The 9556-nt window shown below is 38.3% G+C and overlaps 1 non-coding gene across 1 annotated transcript; it reads left to right on the forward strand.

Annotated features, from left to right (window-relative positions):
- Positions 1-7787: 7787 nt before the first annotated feature.
- LOC141589512 (small nucleolar RNA R71) lies at positions 7788-7896 on the forward strand. Its single transcript, XR_012520447.1, has one exon. It is a non-coding gene; the product is annotated as a small nucleolar RNA R71 (small nucleolar RNA).
- Positions 7897-9556: the final 1660 nt, after the last annotated feature.

Below are 9556 nucleotides of genomic sequence, written 5' to 3' on the forward strand. Positions count from 1 at the left end.
TCAAGTTGAAAAGATAGTGACGATAGTAAATGCAAGGATTTTACAGTTTAGATTTCATCAAATATAACATGTGCATGTATTAAGATCAAAACAAGCAAGCAAATAAGATATGAAAGCATATTAATTTAAGCATGAATCATTCTCCATGTTGGTTTCCTTTAATCACCCATTAACCCCTAGCTAAGAGACTACTCACTCATTATCATATTGATCATGCTAGAAAGGTTGTCAATCATACTAACATAATGAAACATGATGAATAAATGAAAGTAATTAGCAATAATTAAAAAGGGATTAAGAGATTATACCTACTAATGATTCCAATAATAAAGCAAGAATAATAGAAGAACTTGAATTGATGGAGAGGTTGTCAATCTCCCAATAAACCCAAATAATCTTCAATTACCCAAAATAAAGTAAGAACAAGAGAGAGATTAAAGAACTAAAACTTGAATTAAAACTTGATTAATATTTGATTACAATATTGAAGAGAGATTTGATTGATATTAACTACACTAATTATTGATAAGAAGAACATGCTCCCCTAATTAGACTAACGGGTATTTATAGTGAAAATTAGGAGGATGCATTAGGTTAACTAAGGGCTAAACTAGTAATTACACTTTTTTAAGTTGAGCAAGGAGAATCCGGTATTTTCTGAGAGAGAAGGGCTTCTTATCGTAGCTTGAAGAATGAAAAACGTGCTGCATGACCAAAACTGCGAATGGAGTTAGAGCCTCACGGACGGCCGGACTGGGGATGAGAACTGAGCGAAATCCGGGCAAGATTGATGGAGGGGAATCCGAGCGATTCCAAGGTGGACGCTGGATTGACCGGGACGGACGGACGATTTGACAACCGCTCGATTGTAGTTCAGATCTCTTTCTTCTTCTTTTTCTTCCTTTTCTTCATAAATTCCTGGGGATTTCTCGGGGACTCAAGGATCCTTTCTCAACATTGTTCTTCTACTATGATATGTACAAAGGCCTTCTAGTCTTGTCTCTCCTTGATGCTTGGTCATTGAATATGATCAATTTAGCCTTGTTTTGCCATGAAAATGCAAGATTCTTACTCCTTTCCTACCAAGGGATCAAAATCTCAAAGAATATGCAAAACAAAGAACTAAAGATAAGAAATGACCCAAATAGGCACTAAAAAGCATGAAACAATGGTAATTCGGGGGCTAAATATGCGCCAATTATGGTCACATCAAATATCCCTAAAATCAACCTTTGCTCATTCCAGTAAAGAGGTGACAAAGACTAGACCAATATTTAACTAACCTAATAATAGCCGATATGAGACAATTAGCGGGTCTCACTCCGCCCCCTTCAACTCACAACAAGACAACCATGAGGTAGGATGCCTTTCTTGCAAGGCAAGGTGGGTCTTGCCAAATGGCGACACATCCAAACATTAAGCACACAAAATCACATAATGGATGCATCTACAAAAAGAATAGCCACTTTCCTCATCTAAGTGGCGGAAATTATCTACAAGGGAAGTAATTCAAGGGTACACAATCCTTCATAGATGCAATTTGTTCAAACTACTAAGCCTAGAAGGATACCAATAAATCACCCAAAAGGTGTCAAGCTAGGTACCTTTGTCCTCAATCGTTAAATGCTTTTGTCAAGAGTAGACTCCCTATGGTGTTAGAAACACCGGAGGATCGCGGAATTCCCCATCTTGCCTAGACAAGAAGAAGGGTCGTCCCCTCTCTACCATGCACAAAAATGGATATGATGGATAAAGGATCGATAGATATTTGAGTTTCACTTTGGGAGTTTGCTTTTGTTTTTTTGTTTTTCCCACCCTTTGGCATTTGACATTTGAGAACACTTTCTTTTGCCATTTTTTTGATTTTTGGCATTTCAATACTTGACAACTTTTTTTTTTTGAACATTTTCAAAGTCACCCCAATTAGTAACGAGGGTGCCTTGTATTTGAAGTTTTTAGGAGTTCTATTTTTGCTCCTCTTTTCATTTGATGCATTTTTGCAAACTTTCTTTCACTTTTCATTTCATTGAACTCAAATTGATTTCTTTTTGTGCCCATTCCTTTGATGACAAAAATGTATGGTAGAACATGATGAATGATGGTTGAATGCATGGTTTCAAGGGTCACCTTGGAATAAACGGTAGCCAATGAGTTATCACACCACAAGGTACTCTTGACTCGGCCTTAAACCATGGGTCAAAGGATACTAGCATGACACATCCTAGGGTGTTTAACAAGCATTCTAACAAGCAAAGTCTTAGAGAATAAAAAAGCATCTATTAGGCCTATATACACTTGTCAAGCTTCCCAAATAGACGGTTTCGCAAAATTTTTCTAACATGCAACTACATGCCATGATGCAACTAAATATAATATACTGCAAAATGATTCTACCAACTAACATGCCACACAAACTAAATGCAAGTCCTGTTCACATCGTTTTTACCGTGATCAATCAAAAATGAACATAGTCATTAACATAAAGAGGAAAAAGGAGATTGGAAAAAGATCATACCATGTCTTCAATATCCTCATGTCTCTGATGTGCATGTGAGTCAATCAAAGTGAACAAGGTGAAACAAACACAATATATACAAGACAATATATACAAAAGAAATGAACTTGTTTTTGGTTTTTTTCAATTTTTCAATTTTTTTGATTTTTTGAAATTTTTCAATTTTTATGGTTTTTGAATAAAAGTTATGTTAGAATTCCATCCTATGACTAATAGTGGCATTGTTCTAATGGCCAAAATGATGGAAATTATGCAAAGAATGATGCATGATTTCTATACTAAATGCAATTCTACACTGGGTTAAGGTTTCACATGATGCATGGTTTTTTACAGACGGAGAGGATAATTTAAATTACCTCCTATGTATGCATTAACTCCCTAAACCAAATAAGACACTATTGCTAATGTCGATTGGGAGTTCATGCACATGCTATGCTGGCGTAATGCAGACTAGATCTTTCATTTTGGATTTTTACAAAATGGGAACACAAAGAACACCTCAAAGAACCTAGGTGTGAGTCTCTTTGATGTTGCTAGACTAAACCAACAATGATCAAAATGAAATAAAATACAAAGAGATATAGACAAACCGGGAGAGGAGTCTCCGCTAGTTTCATCATGCTATTATCATCTTCACTTCATGAGAAGTGGTCATTTGCCACTTTCCGCACTTTTTTCTTTGCTTTCTTCATCATCTTCCTCATCATTACCATCTTCACCATCTCTTCTTCATCTCCACTTGCTTCTTCCTCTAACATTATCATCAATCTTCCTCATCATTTCCAACAACCTCATTGTCTTCCACCACTTCCCTAGATGCACCTAAAAACAAGGCTTATTATCTTCAACCAGCAAAGGACAAGATGGACTTCAAGGAGTCCTTGCCTAGCTTAGATGTGTAGGAGGAGGATATTGAGCCAAATAAGCATTCTTCCGATCTTCATAAGCTTGCTTGTGCATGGTTTGCATTAGAAGAGTGATATAATCTTTTTCCCACTTCAATTGTGGTTTGAATCCTTTCATAATTGCTGGGTGGGGTACATATATAATAATGTGTAAGAGGAGGGGGTTTCATGATCACTCCTTTGTTGTTGAATGATGTACTCTGGCCACTGATAGAAGTAAATAGTTGGTCCGGTGGACACTAAGACGGCAAATCTTTGCGGGTAAAGTGAATGATCGAGCCTCACTTGTAAGCCACCCATACTTGGTATCAAGGAATTAGGAATAACCCATCTAAATCATAATCAAGGTGACATATCAATGAGATGGCCACTATCCTTAGCCTTGATACTTTCTATCCTTATTGAAATTAGGACTAAAGTGCTTGCCAGACTGTGACAAGGCCGCCTATTAATAATTACGGTTTGACCTTCTTTTCCTACTATCTATATGGAGCCATCTATCAACCAATAGCCTCATAAAGAATTGTAAGGTCAGGTGAATTTTTCCAATATTCAAAGTTGATTCATGGAGAATATAATCGAGTCCTTGGAAATGATTGTGTCTTTCCTCGTAATTATGGTATTTCCACAACTTTGTGCCACATTCTTAAGTGCTCCTGTGACAGATAACTAAAAGAGCACCCATGCTTTTAAAATCTTCAAATTTTCCTAGATCGCTCCCAAAGAGTGCCTCCTGATCATACTTCCTCTATATTGCTTATAGAATTTATGTTCATCAAGCAGACTCAAAAATTGCACCCACCTGGAAAGGAATGCGTCTACTAGTGTTAGCTGATTTTAAACTCAATATTTTCCCCTATTCAACTTTTGTCATTTTTAAAGAACTTAAGAATTCCAAGACAAGGGATGTAGATTACATTTCCTTCCATTTCAAACAATTTCTTTAAACCATGGCATTGAAAAAGATTCTTGTTTGTTCAAGAACACCAACTTCTAAGGCATTCGACATATGAATTTCGTGGATTGAATTGTTTCCATAGCAAACTTGACAAACGATTTCTATGGAGCCTAAATGAAAGTACCTTGATAATGCAAGAGTTGATTGGAGTAGAGGTGATGCTTTCCATAGAAATTTGTTGAGGTGGTTGTACTTCCAAATTTGGTGTTGCTACCACTATCACAAAAGCTTTTCATTTGTAGAGCTTTTTGCCTTGAGAGAGTTGTCTTCTTTGTGCCTTTGTTGCCTTGTTGCTCTTCCTTTGTTCTTCGCTTATTTGATGAGCTAACCAAGAAAAAGATCAAAAATCTTCATTTTGTAGAATGCCCAAATGATTTTACAGAAAGGTTTTTGTTTTTATGAAACAAAATCAATTCAAAGGTTGAAGATTTTGTTTCGGTTTTGATTATTAATGAAGATGGAGTGATTGATTTGTTGTTTCAAGGATGGTTTTGATTTGATTTTGGTGAGTTTTGTTGATGGGTTTTTTTTTTTGAGATGGAGAGGATGAGGGCCTGATGTTATGGTAGTGTTTATGAATGAATGAATGAATGAATGAAGGTGGAGTGGGTATTTAAAGAACCTCACTTAAAACGCAGTGGGACAATCCGTGCGGATTGGCGCAATCCGCCCCGGATTCTTCAGCCTAAAATTTCAAAAATCCTGGCCAGAGACGGGGCGACTGGGAATCCGCCGATTCTTCCGAGATGGGACGGGTGATTTCGCTGAGACGGATTCGATTTCAGTCCAGTAGATTTTCTTTGTTTTCCTTTCGACGAAGATTTTCATGGATTGTCCAAAGACGGACGGATTTATGAGACGGGCTTCTTTGAACTGGGCCGGATTCTTTTCAATGCCAAGAATTTTGCGCTTTCAAGATACCCCAAGACTTCGGGCGCCTTCTCGCGAGGGACGCCTGATCCTCTCAGACGGAAAGATCTGGATTCTCGTGAACTGGCCGATTGGTCCTCGTGGTACACCTGATTCGGCTCCATCCGCTGGCACAACGATTCCTTATCATTCTTTTTCTTCTTTCTTTCAAATCTTAGGTTTCATTGTCATGGGGCAATTACTAAGGCATGAATAGCTTCCAGAAATTGCCATCCCTACACTAAGGTAAAGCACATCATACATCAATTGAAATCATTAGTCCCTCCTCACTTCTTCTTTCATGACAATTATTTTGATCAAAGAAAAATAAATCCAAAATGACAAAAATGCAATGCAAAAATTAATGTGTTAGGAGTTAGAAATATTTACAAGTGGTGGTTTAGGGAGGACTCCACCAAATCCTCATTCTTTTAGATGTCAAGGAGGCATGTTCAAGGTGTGTTGATGTTGCCCAACACCTTGAAGAAGTAATCAAAAGCTTGTTCATTGTATGGTAGGTCCTCATTGACGTGGCGGGTTCTGTTGTTGATCATGATCGATGACATGCCCAATGTAGGGATTAAAGATCCCTTTCAAATTAGTCAGTCCAAAGACCACAAACTTATTGAGTTGGATCATTGAAAATCTCTTTGCTTGATGGAGACAACTCTCCTAATTTCTTTCTTGGCCAATGAGGCCATCATCTTCTTCTTGGTTGATTTTGATGAGCTTTGCAAGCTCTCCTTGTCACACCATCACTTGTTTTTGAATGGAGCATCTTCAACTTTTCCTTCCATTGAGTTCGATTTCTTCCTTCATCTTTCTGGCCATAATGATCAATCATGAACATGGCTCGCAAACGAGGAGCTTTCATGGTCTCCAAGATTAAAAGTTATGCTTTCATCTCCCACTTCTTGAGTGAGCTCTCCATGTTTCACATCAATCACCGACCGCGAGTAGGAAAGGTCTTCCTAAGATGATCGAATGTTGGAATCTTCCTCCATATCAACAATGACAAAGTCCACGGATGGAAAAACTTCCACCCGCACGGGGGACATCTTCCCATATCCCTAATGGTGTCTCGCTGACGACATCGCCATTTGAAGAGTGATATTGGCATTTAAGCTCTCCCATTCTTAACCTTTACTTCACCGAGTACGGCATGACACTCACACTAGCCCCTAGATCACATAAGGCTTTGTTGATCGTCATGTCGCCAATGGTACACGGTATTGAGAAGCTTCCCGGATCCTTTAACTTTGAGGTGAACTCCTTGAAGTATGGCACTACTCACCTTAGTGAAGGCGATAGTCCCAAGTTTCCTTTGATCGACTTTCTTTGCAGAGGATATCTTCATGTACTTTGGTATAGGCCGAACGTGATTGATTAATCCCCGTGAAAGGAATTGAGACTTCTAAGTTCTTCACAATTTCCATGAACTTTCCAAGTTGATCATCAAATTTAGGCTTGGCTTGATTTCGACTTGAAAAGGGGAAGTCTAATCACAATGGGCTCCTTTCTTTGGCTTTGTCTTCATTTTTCTTTGAACTCTTCTTTGATGATTCTTCTTTGGGACTTTGCACACAACTTCCTTCTCACTAGCTTCACAACTTCATCCTCAACTTGCTTCCTTTGGTGCTTCATACCCTTGACCACTTCTCATGAATGGCACTAACTGCTTCATGTCTGGGGGATTACTTGAGGTGGTAATTGCCCTTTGTCTTTGTGAGTTTGAAGATGCTAGTTGAGTTTAATCAGTGTTTCCAACATCTGTGTGAGCTAGAATGTTGTTGATGGTGGTTTCTTTTGTTTCGCTATCTTTTGCATTTGAGTGAAAAATTTTTGTTGATTCTTTTGTATTTGAGGACTGCTTTTGACATCAAAACCTTGGTCATTTGGGTGATTGTATGGATTTTGATTTTGCAACCTTGGTTTTGATTTGAAAAGGGTCTTTGATTTGATTTCATGGTGGAGGTATGTTGTTTGAGTGGTTTTGAACATTTTGGTTTTTGTGGAGAGATTTGATGGAACTTGGTTTTCTATCAGTGCACTGGGAATAAGGTACCACTTTGTATGTTTTCGAGCATTCACTTGTTCCTGGTTGTTCCCTCACATTTCCTGAGTCATGACCCAAGGTTCCACATCTACATATCCCGCTTGGGATTGATGAGGATGCCACATGGCATCGACATGATGCTTGATGATTTTGAGCTTCTTCAAGTCTAGTTTATAGCTTTTTCAAACTTCAAGTTGATAGCTCAATGTGAGCACTAAGTTGAGCACCCATTGAGTAACGGTTTCCACTTCACTTTCTTCCCCTAGTAGCTTTATGCGAGGGCCTACTTATATTTTGAATTATGGACCGCCATTTCCCTCAATCTTGTTCCATGCTTCTGATTGTCATCAACTTCAGAACATTCCATTTGATCCCATATCGAGAATGTTCCTTGAATCTTCATATAAACCATTCCAAAAATTGTTGCACTAAAACCATTCGCTAAGTCCATGGTGAGGAGCATGAGCGATAAATACCTTTGAACCGCCTCCCAAGCTTCATACAAAGATTCTTCATCCCTTTGCTTAAAACCCGTAACTTGAGCTCTTAGCATATTAGTCTTTCCTGGTAGAATTTTTAGAAAGCGAGAGCTAGCTTCTTCCAAGAATCATTCCAAGGCCTTTTATCGCTGCCCTTCAACTATTGTTTTAAGCTGGGACACTAAAAAGGAAATAAGACCCATCTTATTTGGTCCCCGAGTCACGCCCGCTTGAGAGATAGCTTCACAATAATCACAAAATGTTTCCATATGAGAATGAGGGTCTCACCAGGCATTCCCCTAATTGGCCTTCAACTAGTTGGATGAAGGCGGACTTGGCAACAAAGTTTCCTGCAAGATGTGGGGTAGGAGTACCATTTGGCAGATCCTCCTGGGTATAGAGTGTGACGAGAATTTAGGGCATTGTAGGTGGATTTTGTGTGGTATTGTTTAATGGGTTTTCCTCTCCTTCTATTGCGAAAGGATTGACAAACTCACTAGTGGTTGCAACAACTTCACCAACACTCCTCCCAAATTCCTCCTAACAAGTCTCCTATTATTCGACAAGGTTCTTTCGATTTCACCAAAATTGCAAACAAAATTCTTTGTAACCTTCTAGACATGCAAAATATCAAATAACTCAAAAAATAGAACAAACCTGAGGAGTTTACTTCCCAAGGAAAAAAAGACACAATTAAAAACAATAAAAGAAATCTTAAATCAATTAAACACCGCCCCTAAGAACGGCGCCATTTTTGATCGGAGCCATTTCGTGTTCAATTAAACATATGTGGTCGTTGGTCAATGGTCGATACAAAACACAATTTATACTTCACAAACAACTCTACAATTAGTAAAGAGGCAAAGGTCGGATCAGTGGACGGGTATTGAAATGAAGATTCTATCAGAACTAGTGGTGTCAAGGGGGGTGTCACAAATTGGGTTGATGTAGAAGGTCACTAAACTAAAATAGCAATGAAAATAAACTAACAAGGTAAATGAAATAAGGGTGTAAACAATTGATTAAAAGCACTAGGTTGTCATGGGTTCATAGGGGAATCATGGGATATGATCATACAAACATGTTCTCAAATTATAAGCAAGCAATTATTGTTGTGATGGATTGAGTCAGTTATATCTTTAATCCTAGGAAAGTTTGGGTCCCTTGAGTCAATCGCATTGGATTGTACAACACCTACAAGTCTTCACTTAATCTTCCCTACTTAACACATGCATGGTCTAACAAGAATCGAGTTGGGTTATGTCTTACAAGTCTCATTGAAAAGATAGAAGATGATAATAAATGCAAGGATTCATAGGCTTAGCATTTCATCAAATATAACATGTGCATGTATTAAGATAATTCTTTTGACTAGATATTGTTCTCCTAAGTTGGCACAACTTCTGATTAGCTTTGATTTATACTCTAGGGTTTCGTAAATGAGGTCAAACTGGGTATATTTTGGGTTATGATGGATTGTGGCTGAACAAAGGGAATAGGGCGATAGGAATTGTCCACCCCTTGTCAGGGTTGTTTGAAATATCAAGGCCACTCGAGGAGTAGTTAACTGGAAATGCGTGGCCACGCTCGAAAGGTATCTATGATAGATAATTCCAGTCAAACAGTTAATCTCCAGATCGAGAAAACCACTAAAGATATGATCAAATGTAAGTACGACCTGCAAGACACCTTGCATTGAGTGGGAGATTGTAATAGGACAAGAGAATTGGTGAC

This window comes from Silene latifolia, chromosome 6 (genome assembly GCF_048544455.1).
Source record: "Silene latifolia isolate original U9 population chromosome 6, ASM4854445v1, whole genome shotgun sequence".
NCBI classification, from domain to species: domain Eukaryota; kingdom Viridiplantae; phylum Streptophyta; class Magnoliopsida; order Caryophyllales; family Caryophyllaceae; genus Silene; species Silene latifolia.